Here is a 13,664-nt window from a genome sequence, read left to right on the forward strand (position 1 = left end):
TGCATGGCCAGTCATGACTCCAACACCATCATTAAGTTTGCAGACGACACAACAGTGGTAGGCCTGATCACCGACAACGACAAGACAGCCTATAGGGAGGAGGTCAGAGACCTGGCCGGGTGGTGCCAGAATAGCAACCTATCCCTCAACGTAACCAAGACAAAGGAGATGATTGTGGACTACAGGAAAAGGAGCACCGAGCATGCCCCCATTCTCATCGACTGGGCTGTTTTAGCGGAGCAGGTTGAGAGCTTCAAGTTCCTTGGTGTCCACGTCAACAACAAACTAGAATGGTCCAAACACACCAAAACAGACGTTTTCCCCCACAGGAATCTAAAAAGATTTGTCATGGGTCCTGAGATCCTCAAAAGGTTCTACAGCTGCAACATCGAGAGCATCCTGACCGGTTGCATCACTACCTGGTACGGCAATTGCTCGGCCTCCGATCGCAAGGCACTTCAGAGGGTAGTGCGTACGGCCCAGTACATCACTGGGGCAAAGCTGCCTGCCATCCAGGACCTCTACACCAGACGGTGTCAGAGGAAGGCCCTAAAAATTGTCAAAGACCCCAGCCACCCCAGTCATAGACTGTTCTCTCTACTACCGCATGGCAAGCGGTACCGGAGTGCCAAGTCTAGGACAAAAAGGCTTCTCAACAGTTTTTACCCCCAAGCCATGAGACTCCTGAACAGGTAATCAAATGGTTACCTGTAAGTAAGCATTTCACTGTAAGGTCTACACCTTTTGTATTCGGCGCACGTGACAAATAAACTTTGATTTGATTAGTAATAACAAAAGCTTACCTTGACTTAGAAGAGTTCCATGTGACGATATGAGGTTGGACCCAGGGGCGGAGAAGAGACCAGACGAGGAATCAGTGGTTAAGGATGAATGAAAGTACCTTACTGAGAACGGTAACAGAAGGATCACAGTAACACTGGGAAAACAACAAACACTACGGCTAGGAACTCACTCAGGAGACAAACGCACAGTGAGTGAACGAATCAAGCTACTGCAAAGGGAAAGAAAACACACCTCTCTTAAAGTGAAATCATAATTGGTGATTATTGATCATTACTTTCTCTAGGTCACTCTCTGCCACCCTCTGGTGACATTTGGAACCATGACAGTACCCTTCCATTCTAACTGCGTCTCCAGCCGTGGAGCCAGGGCGACCACCATGTATTTGGTTGAAGTCTCGAACAGATCACGGATCCAGGATGTCCTGGGCAGGCACAAACGCCCGCTCCTCTGTGCCGTATTCCTCCTAGTCCACCAGGTACTACAGAGTGCTTCGGACCCAACGAGCCTCCAACAGACGCCGGACACTGTAGGCCAGGCGGCCTTCAACACGTCGAGGGGTCGGAGGGGCAGGTGTGGGGGGAGAGAAGGGACTGGTCCTTACCAGCTTGAGAAGGGAGACATGGAAGGATGGACAGACCCTCATACACCTGGGAAGCTAGATAGGTGACTAGGTTGATGCGACTCAGGATCTTGAATAGTCCAATGTAGCACGGAGAGAGCTTCCGCGAGTCCACATTTAAGGGAAAACCACAGGTGGACAGTCACACCCGTTGACCCGGTCGGAGGCACTGAAGAGCCCTTTGGTGCCGGTGGCTTGTCTGGTGTTGGTGTCTGGCAAAGGAGAAGAGCAAGGAGGATCGCGTTCTGATCCAGGTGCGGCAACATAGTCGAATGAACGCCTCGGCTGATGGCACCCCCGCTTAGGCCTCTTGTTCAGGAAACATGCAGGGGTGAACCCGAACTGACACTCAAACGGCGACAGTCCAGTGGACGAGTTCAGCAGTGTGTTATGAGCATATTCCGGCCCAGATGAGGAACTTGCTCCAGTTGATGGCCTGAGTGGCGACAAAACAGTGGAGGAACATCTCCAGCTCCTGATTGACCTGCTCAGTCTGCCCATCAGACTGTGGGTGGAAGCCCAAGGAGAGACTCACCAAGGCCCCCAACAAGGAGCAGAAGGCTTTCCAATACCGCGCGAGGAACTGGGGCCCACGATCCGAGACAATGTCCTGGGGAAGTCCGTGTCGTTCGAAAGACATGGGTAATCATGAGATCAGCGGTCTCCTTCACAGAGGGCAACTTGGGTAAGGCAATGAAATGGGCTGCCTTGGAGAACCGATCGACGACCACCAGGATAGTGGTAAGCCCTTGGGATGGGGGTAACCCTGTGATAAAGTCTATGGACAGGTGGGACAAAGGCCGGCTGGGGTTGGGCAGAGGTTGGAGCAACCCAGCTGGTCGCTGTCGTGAGGACTTGCCTTGGGCACAGGTGGAGCAGGCCGTAATGAAGGATCTCACATCCTCAATCATGTTGGACCACCAGAATCTCCGCCTCAGGAACTCCAGTGTCCGATTAACCCCTGGATGCGCAGTTAATTTAGTGGAGTGTCCACATTGTAGTTCGGGCTGATCGTGGAACATCAAGTCTGTTAGTAGGGCCCACACCAGGGTCAGGTTCTTGGGTCTGGGTTTGTCGAACCGTGGTCTCAATACTCCATATCATGGGGGCCATAATGCGGGATCTGGAGATGATGGGCTCGGAGTCCCTTTAATTGTTAGAGACATCATGTTGGCGGGACAGGGTATCTGCTTCCTGATTCTTGGATCCCGGGCGATAGGCTAGTGTGAAGTTGAACCTGTTAACCCTTGTGTAGTCTTAACATTCTGTATACTCCCTTTGTCCTAAGGGTCAAAAATGACCCGCCTTCACTAAACCCTTAAAATAAAGCATCTTAATTGAATTTTAAACCCCAAATCTATTTTGCATGAAGAAACAACCTGTCATTCATCACAAACGTTGTGAATATCTTGGTTTTCCCTCTTCACAATGCAGAAAGACTGCATTTAATCAGTGGACACCACTCGTTTTTATTACAACACATCTGTCATAATTGTTTTCTTTACTAAAGTGGAGGTATTATTATTATTATTGCTAAAGGTACTGTATAGGTGTAAACATATATTTTTTAGCAAGAGATATGCTATACAAGTGCTAAGAAAGTAGCAGAAATGTGCAGAAAGTAGTTTTGAATGCATTTTATTGAAGGGAAATAATAACAGTCAAACTTTTTTGGCAACATAGTGATATATTCTTAGTCTTCTCCCATTTTTTTAACCATTTCCCCCACCCACAATGTGTATAAACAACAATAAATAAGAATAAAATAAGATAATAGTATCAAAACAAAAACGTGAAGAACATAAATCAAATCAACTCTAATTAGCACATGTAGGACAGTATGCAAGTGTGTGTCCATGGACTTTGCAGATGTATTTCTCACATGTGCAGCACATAGTATTTGTTTTACAGTCCTTCTTTGGGGGCATAATTGGCATCTCCTCCTCTTGCCTGCCCCAGCTGCAGCCTCAGGTGGATCAGGACAAGATTCAGCCTCCTGAACAGCTTTCACAAGTGCGCTGTTGTGTCATCGTCAAACTTAATGATGGTGTTGGAGTCGTGCCTGGCCGTGCAGTCATGAGTGAACAGGGAGTACAGGAGGGGACTGAGCACGCACCCCTGCGGAGCGCCAGTGTTGAGCCACATCCAGCCAATCAGAATGAGTGATGCGACTCACAAATGGCCTTTATTGGAGACAGAAATAATCCTCAGAACCCCACCTCCCTCAGACGATACCGCAGGTGAAGTAGCCGGATGTGGAGGACTTGGGCTGGCGTGGTTACACATGGTCTGCAGTTGTGAGGCCGGTTGGACGTACTGCCAAATTCTCTAAAACAATGTTGGAGGCAGTTTATACTGTTGTAGAGAAATGAACATTCAATTCTCTGGCAACAGCTCTGGTGGACATTCCTGCAGTCAGCATGCCAATTGCAAGCTCCATCAAAACTTGAGACATCTGTGGCATTGTAATGTGTGACAAAACTGCACATTATAAAGTGGCCTTTTATTGTCCCCAGCACAAGGTGCACCTGTTTAATGATCATGCTGTTTAATCAGCTTTTTCATATGCCACACCTGTCAGGTGGATGGATTATATTGTCAAAGTCGAAATGTTCACTAATAGGGATGTAAGCAAATTTGTGCACACAATTTGAAAGAAATAAGCTTTTTGTGCGTATGGAAGAGAAAAAAAGGACACATTATAATACCAACAACTTGTCAAGAAGACAAAAACATGTTGAAACGAAATAGAAGCAAATATAATTTCACAACAAAATCAACATTGCAGGGGAACAACAGGATTGGAGATAGCTGTGAAAAAAAGGAAAATGTGTAAGGCTACAGTAACAAAGACAGCAGCTACAGTGCCTTCGGAAAGTACTCAGACCCCTTGACTTTTCCAACATTTTGTAAGGTTACAGCCTTATTCTAAAAATGTATTGAATTGTGTTTTCTTGCCCTCATCAATCTAGGAGAGTGATGGAGTGCTGCATCAGATGACCTGGCGTCCACAATCCCCCGACCTCAACCAAACTGAGATGGTTCCATATGTGTTATTTCATAGTTTCAATGTTATTCTAGAATGTAGAAAATAGTAAAAATTAAGAAAAATCATTGAATGAGTAGGTGTTGTAAAACTTTTGACCGGTAGTGTATTTTCAGGTCTCTCCAGAGATGTTCGATCGGGTTCATGTCCGGGCTCTGGCTGGGCCACTCAAGGACATTGAAAGACTTGTCCCAAAGCCACCCCTGCGTTGTCTTGGCTGTGTGCTTAGGGTCATTCTCCTGTTGGAATGTGAACACTCACCCCAGTCTGAGCTCTGCTGCAGGTTTTCCTCAAGGATCTCTCTGTACTTTGCTCCGTTCACCTTTGCCCACTAGTCTCCCTGCTGCTGAAAAACAGGTTTTCTCCAAGTGGGCTGTCATGTGCCTTTTTACTGAGTAGTGGCTTCCGTCTGGCCACTCTACCATAAAGGCCTAATTGGTAGAGTGCTGCAGAAATGGTTGTTCTTCTGGAATGTTCTTCTGGAAGGTTCTACCATCTTCACAGAGGAACTCTAGAGCTCTGTCAGAGTGACCATCGGGTTCTTGGTCTCCTCCCTGACCAAGGCCCTTCTCCCCTGATTGCTCAGTTTGGTCGGTGAAGAGTGGTGGTTCCAACCTTTTTTATGTAAGAATGATGGAGGCCACTGTGTTCTTGGGGACCTTCAATGCTACAGAAATGTTTTGATACCCTTTCCCAGATCTCTGCCTCAACACAGTTCTGTCTCGGAGCTCTACGGACAATTCCTTCAACCTCATGGCTTGGTTTTTGCTCTGACATGCACTGTCAACTGTGGGACTTTATATAGACAGGTGTGTGCCAAATCATGTCTAATCAATTGAATTTACCACATCAAGTTGTAGAAACATCTCAAGGATGATCAATGTAAACAGGATGCACCTGAGCTCAATTTCGAGTCTTATATCAAGGGGTCTGATTACTTATGTAAATAAGGTATTTCTGTTTTTTATTTTGTATAAATTTGCAAACATTTCTAAAAAACTGTTTTTGCTTTGTCATTATGGGGTATTGTGTGTAGATTGCTTAGGAAATTGTTTTAATTAATCAATTTTAGAATAAAGCTGTAACTAAACAAAATGTGGAAAAAGTCAAGGGGTCTGAATACTTTCCAAAGGCACTATATGTCCATTCATGACATGATTGAGTCTCTGAGCCCTCTACTGTTTCCATATTTACCCCTGTCCTCTCTGGGCTCTCTCTGAGGACTGGCTGGCACTCCTTCACAGTGAAGTTTCTATCAGTCTGACCCCGTTCCTCACTATTATCTGATACTAGTTGTGTGCTACTCTGTCTGCTCTCTTCATCCCTACATGACCTATTGATGAATACTGGATAAGAATCCTCATCTGAGCTCTCAGACTCAGCGCTCTCCCCATTTTGATGCTTTTGCTGGGGTGGTTCCCTTCTCCACAGACCTCTACTGGGTGTTTCAACAGGTTCCTCAAATGGTAGGAAATTACATGACATGAGCATATTGCGATGCAGAACCCGGGCCCTGCCTTTACCCCTCTCGGGTTTGACCTCATAGACAGGGCTATCATCACCTTTCCTGGTTACCACCACATGTATTTGGTCCTCCCAGTGTGATCTTAGCTTTCCAGGCCCCCCACGTTCTGACATGTTCCTCACCAGTACACGATCCCCTGAGACCAAAACCAAACTCATTTTCTTCCAATCGTAGTAGGCGTTTCCCTTTGCTGTTGATTTCTCAATGTTTCTACTGGCAATGTCATAGGCTTCAGCCATCTGTTGCTGCCACTTCTTAGCATAATCCTGCTATGATTTCTCCTGTTCCTTTATCTGTTTCCCAAAGACAAGGTCAACAGGTAGCAGTGGAGCCCTTCCAAATAGCAGGAAATACGGTGAGAAACCACTGGTGGTACAACTATATGCATGAATGACCTTGTTCAGATAATCACCCCAGTTGGCCTTTTTCTCTTCATCTAGTGTGCGCAACATTGACAACAGTGTACAGTTAAATCTCTCCACCGGATTCCCCTGTGGGTGATATGGAGAGGTTCTGGTATTGGCTATTCCCGTACAGTTCTGCAAAGCTCTGAATAACTGATTTTCAAACTCTCTTCCCTGATCATGATGGATTTTTGACACAAAGCCAAACTTTGTGAAATAATAATCGAAAAGTTTTTTTGCTGCAGATTTCCCTGACTTATTTCTGGTGGGGTAGGCTTGTGCAAAGTTATCTAAAATAACTAAAATGTACTCGTAGCCCCCTCTGCTTTTCTCCAAATGCACATACTCAATTGAAATCATCTCGAAAGGAGCTGTAGCTCGTACATGTTGCATTGGGGCCCTAGTTATTACACTGGGTTTCTTTTGTTTGATACACTTACACACTTTGGTGATAAAGTGTTCAATGTCATGTTGCATGCGCGGCCAATAAAAGCGTTCTCGTGCTAAGTTCAACACTCTTTCTGTTCCTAGATGGGCCATTTCAGTGTGTAAGTACTTGTAAATCAGTGCTCTACACTGACTTGGTACTACAACTTGTGTCCTTTTTGCTGTTTTCCTTTGTAATAATCCATCTGGTGAGACATGGAGCCTGTTCCACTCTTGCAGTAACTGTTTGACTTTGTATGACTCTTGTTGACATTCTGTTGGTTTAGGCTTAGTCCTTTGACTTTTCAGTTCAAGGATTCTCGATACAGCCGCATCCTTTAACTGAGCCTGCATGATATCGTGTGGAGACAGTCAGTCTGTAACTGTTCCCCCCCACCATGACAGCTCATCTTGCACTGATGGCCTTAGTGTGACCGTGGATATCCACGTTACACAGTCATTCTGTTGTGTCTGAACATTATTGAGTGTTGCTTTAACCATTTGAAATGAGTGTTTCTCTGTGCATTCTTCCATGTAATGTTCAGCATGCAAAGGAGAGCGTGACAGAAAGTCTGCGTCAGTGTTTACCTTTCCAGGACGATCCTTCAGTGTGAGATTAAAGTCAGACAACTCTGCCACCCAGCGATGACCGGTGGCATTCAGTCTTGCTGTAGTTAGTACATATGTCAAGGGGTTATTATCACTGTACACTGTCACAGAGGGTGCATAAAATAGGCCATCTCGGAACCGCTCAGTCACTGCCCATTTGAGGGCCAAGAATTCCAGTTTCCCTGAGTGAAGGTGATAGTTTCTCTCTGCTTGAGTCAGGGTGCGGGAGCCATATCCAATGACTCTCAGTTTGCCACTTTCTCATTGGTATAACACCCCTCCCAATCCCTCTTCAGAGGCATCGACATGCAGGATAAAAGGGTCCTTAAAATCTGGGCAAGCAAGCACAGGTGGATTAGTCAACACACTCACCAAGTGTTCTAATGCTCTCTGGTGAGCATCCTCCCATATTACTTTCTGGTGGGGCAGAGCCTGTCCAGACTGCATAGCTACCTTGGCCCTTCGCTTCCCGTATGCTGGGGTCTCCAACTTCACTGCTAGTAAGTCATAGAGACATTTCGCATGTTGTGAAAAGTTCTGTACATAACCCCTATAGTACCCTAGAAACCCCAGTAGTTTCCTCAGCTCTCTCACGTTTGTTGGTGGCCTGTTTACCAGTTCTTACACTGCTACAATTTCTTTAACATCCATTCTGTAACCCTCAGCAGAAATAATCTTTCCTAAATAACGGACCTCATTCTTGAATAGGTCACACTTATCAGCCCTGAGTTTAACACCCCATTTATTTTGCTGCCTGAGTACCTGACGGACATCTTCCACATGTTGTTCAAATGACTGACTAAAAATAAAAATGTCATCCAAATATGGTATACAGATTCTATCTCTTATCCCCTCTAAACTTTCCTCCATGCTTCGTTGGAAGGCAGAGGGACTGTTTGATAAGTCAAAGGGAATTCTATTCCATTCATATAAGGCCCAAGGGGTGCTGAAGGCAGTGTATTTTCTGGACTTCTCTCCCACAAAGCCTTGGTGGTATGCCTTTCCTTGATCTAAAACTGTAAACCATGAGTTTCCTCCCAAACCATCAAGTATTTCCTGTATACGGGGTATGGGATGCCTGTCCAGAACAGTCTTCTTGTTCAATCCCCTGTAATCAACACAAAGTCTTAAACTCCCATCCTTTTTCCGTATGCAGAACAAAGGTGATGCGTAAGACGAAGTTGAATTCCTGATAAAGTATTTGTTCAGGAGCCCCTGAAGGTGGCTTTTCACCTCAGCATACAAGGGGCGTGGCACACCGTTGTATCTCTTTGCCACTGGTATGTTATCAGTCAATGTTATCTCCATTCTGAGATTTTCAATACACACTATGTCCATGTCATCTTTGGTGAAAACAGCTGATTCCTCTCTGAGCATCCGTTTGACTAATTCTTGTATCTCTTGGCTCAAGTGCTGAACCTCTACAGGTAGGTCCCACCACTCTATTTGACCGTTGTCAGGGCCAGGCTCCGGTGGGGATCTGTCCTGAATCTGTGCTACAGTTACCTTTTCTCCACTGGGCACAGGAACCGGGTGACATGCTACTACTCTCTATAATGTCCCTATCACTGTTTGTCTTGGTAAGGTAATGTCATGCTTGGAAGTATTCACTACTGCAATGTCAACTTTTCGAGATGGCCGTTTTAATGGTTTCACGACCTGACTTTGTAGGTCCAAGCCCCAGATCACTCTCACGTCCGGTTCAAATAACACAATTTCATCATTGAAGTGAGCCCGTCTTGGGATACAGGATGAATCCTTTTTGTTTGTCCACCTGGAATGACAACATCACGTCTGCCTGCTGTAAGCAAGCATTCCTCCGTGTACTCTGAGTGCTGAAGCAGATCGAGTAGAGTCTTTGCCTTTCCCTGTCCTAGCTTAAGTGCACTTCTAAGCATCTTTACTGTATACATCAGCTCTGAGGGCTCCTTGTTACTTTTTGATTTAACTATTTCTTCAATTACATTAAACCCAATGATTGGTTTATCCAGTCTTTCATTTGTGACTAATATCGGAACCCTCAACTGTTTTCCTGCAATGACCTCAGCTTTGGAATCAAGCAAACCAAAGCAAATGTCCATCCAACCCAGAAAGGGAATTTCAGTGCCATTGTCTGCCCTCAGATCCTGTTTCTCTGTATTGCCCATGATTTCTGCCAATTTGTGTGCGTGGCAAATTAAGTTTTCTCCAATCCTTACTTATGATGGATACCTGAGCCAGTGTCCCATAGTGCTAGAGTCTTTACACCCTCCATATAACACCACACTTGACATTTTTTACCAATGAGCTGTGCTATATTACAATGTCCTGTGGTAGCTGGGGTAGTTGGCCCCCACTCTTTCTGTGTCATGGGACAAGGGGAGTTGTGGTCAGTCTTGCGGGCAGTCTTACATGTAGGTTGATGCTTTTTCCAATTATCCTGTTGTCACACTTTGGAACAATAGGCAGATTTATGACACAATGAACACAACTTCAACTCTGAGATTCCCCCTGAGATTCCCCCCAGGCTTTTCCCGATGGATGTGCGTTGCCCCTGATCCTACATCCTACTGCCCAATGGCTATCACTGCCACATTTGTAGCAATGATGACAAGTCTGTTGACCAGTCTCATAACAACTTTTGAATTTTCTTTTCTACCTGTTGGTTGGACTTGGTTTTCTGTTGGAGCGATTCCTAACTGAACTGTCACCCTGGCCCTGCACTGACTGTACTAATGAGGCAACCTGACAGGTCAGTTCTTTGATTGCTTCATTGCTCGCATCAATTTTACTCAGGAGAGGATTATATTTATTTTGTTTTCGGAGTGTGGTCTGTGAGGGCTCTGCCTGTGCACATTCCTCTCCGCTATCCCCGTTATCCTCACTCTGTACTGCATTCACTCATGTGGGTGTGAATTTACGGGAAATCCTGGCCTTTTGCATGCGTTCGCTTTCATTGCCCTGGGCAATTTGCATTTTCTCAAGCAACAGTTCATCACTGTTGTTAATATTCTGGAGATGCACTCTCATCTTTGCCTTGACATTATCATTTGTTAATCCTGTAACAATGGCCTACAGGCATTGGCTCTTGACTAACTCTGTGCCATATTTCAGTCCTGATTGGGCACGAGCTGAGGCTGATAACACTTTCAGTCTCAGGTCAAAGACTCGGACTAGGAAGTCCAAGGCAGACTCTCCCGGCTCTTGTGTTGCTTTAGTCAACTTGTGATACAGTTCAGTAGCATCCTTCTCTGCATAACATGTCCTCAAGATTTGCCTTAGTGTGTAGTGTCATGTCTGTTTTTCCCTCCAGATAACTCCTCATCTTAAGCCCTGGGCTCACAGCTCTGATTACTGCTTCTATGATTTCTAATTCATGGTACCCTTTTCTCTGTCCATTTTCAATCTGATGTTCTAGGCTGCTGAAGCTGAGCTTATCTTTTTGATTCTGATCTCCGATCTGTCCATGAATTTTAAAGTCTTTATAACTGGACATACTCACTCCATTCTCTCTCTGTGGCAGGTGCCTTTCTGGAGCTGAGTCCACTTCTCTGCTGGGCTGAGGAGCCCCTCCCTCTTCTTTTCGTTCTGCCACAGCTCCCGTCTCTCCGCTGGGTTCGCAGTCCACTTGCCTCGTTGGCGCCGACTTGCTGGGACTTGTAGGCAGACTTTTCACAGTATCCTCAGAGGCCGATATTCCTTTGATTTCGTCTTTCAGTTGAAGCAGCCAAGACATTCCCTCATCCTCTGATTCCATTAAATCCTCATTCTCACAGTAATCTTCCATCAATTTGCGTCGCAAAGCGCGATGGCTCTTTCCTTTTACTTCAGAGTCATCTACACCTCCTATTCCACAACGTACACACAAGTGCCGTAAATTGTCCTCAGTTAACCTCCCTGGGCAAGGCGGGATGCTTGCGTCCCACCTAGTCAACAGCCAGTGGAATCGTGTGGCGCGAAATACAAATACCTCATAAATGCTATAACTTCAATTTCTCAAACATATGACTATTTTACACCATTTTAAAAGACAAGACTCTCGTTAACCTGTTAGGGCTAGGGGTCAGTATTTACACGGCCGGATAAAAAACGTACCCGATTTAATCTGGTTATTACTACTGCCTAGAAACTAGAATATGCATATAATTATTGGCTTTGGATAGAAAACACCCTAAAGTTTCTAAAACTGTTTGAATGGTGTCTGTGAGTATAACAGAACTCATATGGCAGGCAAAAACCTGAGAAGATTCTGTACAGGAAGTGCCCTCTCTGACCATTCCTTGGGCTTCTTGACTCTTTTTATTGAAAACTTAGGATCTTTGCTGTAACGTGACACTTCCTACGGCTCCCATAGACTCTCAGAACCCGGGAAAAAGCTGAATGATGTCGAGGCAGCCCCTGGCTGAAAAACATCAGCGCCTTTGGTAAGTGGTCTATCAGAGGACATCGAGACTGAGGCGCGTGCACGAGGCGACCCCATGTTTTTATTTTCTCTCTCTTTGTACTAAAACACAGATTCCCGGTCGGAATATTATCGCTTTTTTACGAGAAAAATGGCATAAAAATTGATTTTAAACAGCGGTTGACATGCTTCGAAGTACGGTAATGGAATATTTAGAATTTTTTTGTCACGAAAAAGGCTTTACAGCGAAAGCAAAACATTAGATTATGTCAGGAGAGTACCCTACCAAAAATAATCACACAGCCATTTTCAAAGCATGCATATATGTCACAAAAACCAAAACCACATCTAAATGCAGCACTAACCTTTGATGATCTTCATCAGATGACACTCCTAGGACATTATGTTATACAATACATGCATGTTTTGTTCAATCAAGTTCATATTTATATCAAAAACCAGCTTTTTACATTAGCATGTGATGTTCAGAACTAGCATACCCACCGCAAACCTCCGGTGAATTTACTAAATTACTCACGATAAACGTTTACAAAATACATAACAATTATTTTAAGAATTATAGATACAGAACTCCTTTATGCAATCGCGGTGTCCGATTTTAAAATAGCTTTTCGGCGAAAGCACATTTTGCAATATTCTGAGTAGATAGCCCAGCCATCACGGCTAGCTAATTTGACACCCACCAAGTTTGGCCCTCACCAAACTCAGATTTACTATAAGAAAAATTGGATTACCTTTGCTGTTCTTCGTCAGAATGCACTCCCAGGACTTCTACTTCAACAACAAATGTTGTTTTGATTCGAAATAATCCATAGTTATATTGAAATAGCTCCGTTTTGTTCATGCGTTCAGGTAACTTTCCGAAGGGTGACGCGCGGGCGCATTTCGTGACAAAACATTTCAAAATATTCCATTACCGTACTTCGAAGCATGTCAAACGCTGTTTAAAATCAATTTCTATGCGATTTTTTCGTAAAATAGCGATAATATTCCAACCGGGCGACGTTGTATTTGTTCAAAGACTGAAAGAACAAAATGGAGAATTCACATGAACGTGCATCTCCAGTGTCACTGTCCCCAGGCAGGCCAGTAAGAAACAGAGCTGCTGTACTTAGCCCAGAGACTGCAGAGCTCTCATTCCACTTTCTGGTGCCTTCTGAGAGCCAATGGAAGCCTTAGAAAATGTCACGTTACAGCAGAGATGCTGTATTTTTGATAGAGATAACCTAGAAGGACAACAAATTGTCAGACAGGGCACTTCCTGCATGGAATCTTCTCAGGTTTTGGCCTGCCATATGAGTTCTGTTATACTCACAGACACCATTCAAACAGTTTTAGAAACTTTAGAGTGTTTTCTATCCAAAATTATATGAATATTCTAGTTTCTGGGCAGGAGTAGTAACCAGATTAAATCGGGTACGTTTTTTATCCGGCCGTGCAAATACTGCCCCCTAGCCCCAACAGGTTAAAGTCCATAAACTCTGTTTGATTTCATCCAACAACGTTTCCCTCTCTCGACTCATATTGAGTGGCAACAACGACAATGCAGGCAATGGCAAGATAGCTACACTCCGTTAGGTGGTTAGCCTGCTAACGTTAGCTAGCTAGCTACTCTCCCAATGTCTCTCACTCGTTGTCCGTTCCAGGAATATGGGCCGGTGCTTACATGAAAATAAATCTCAGTGGTGCCTCCAAATTTGTTACCCTTCCAATGAGCTTATCATATAAACTACAACGCGAAAAGTACTGTTTACTTCACTTGTAATCATGTCAGCACAGGTAACAGCGGTTTACAGTCTTTCTTTAGTTTTACATTTACTCTTTCCAAT

The sequence above is a fragment of the Salmo salar genome, chromosome ssa05 (genome assembly GCF_905237065.1).
Source record: "Salmo salar chromosome ssa05, Ssal_v3.1, whole genome shotgun sequence".
NCBI classification, from domain to species: domain Eukaryota; kingdom Metazoa; phylum Chordata; class Actinopteri; order Salmoniformes; family Salmonidae; genus Salmo; species Salmo salar.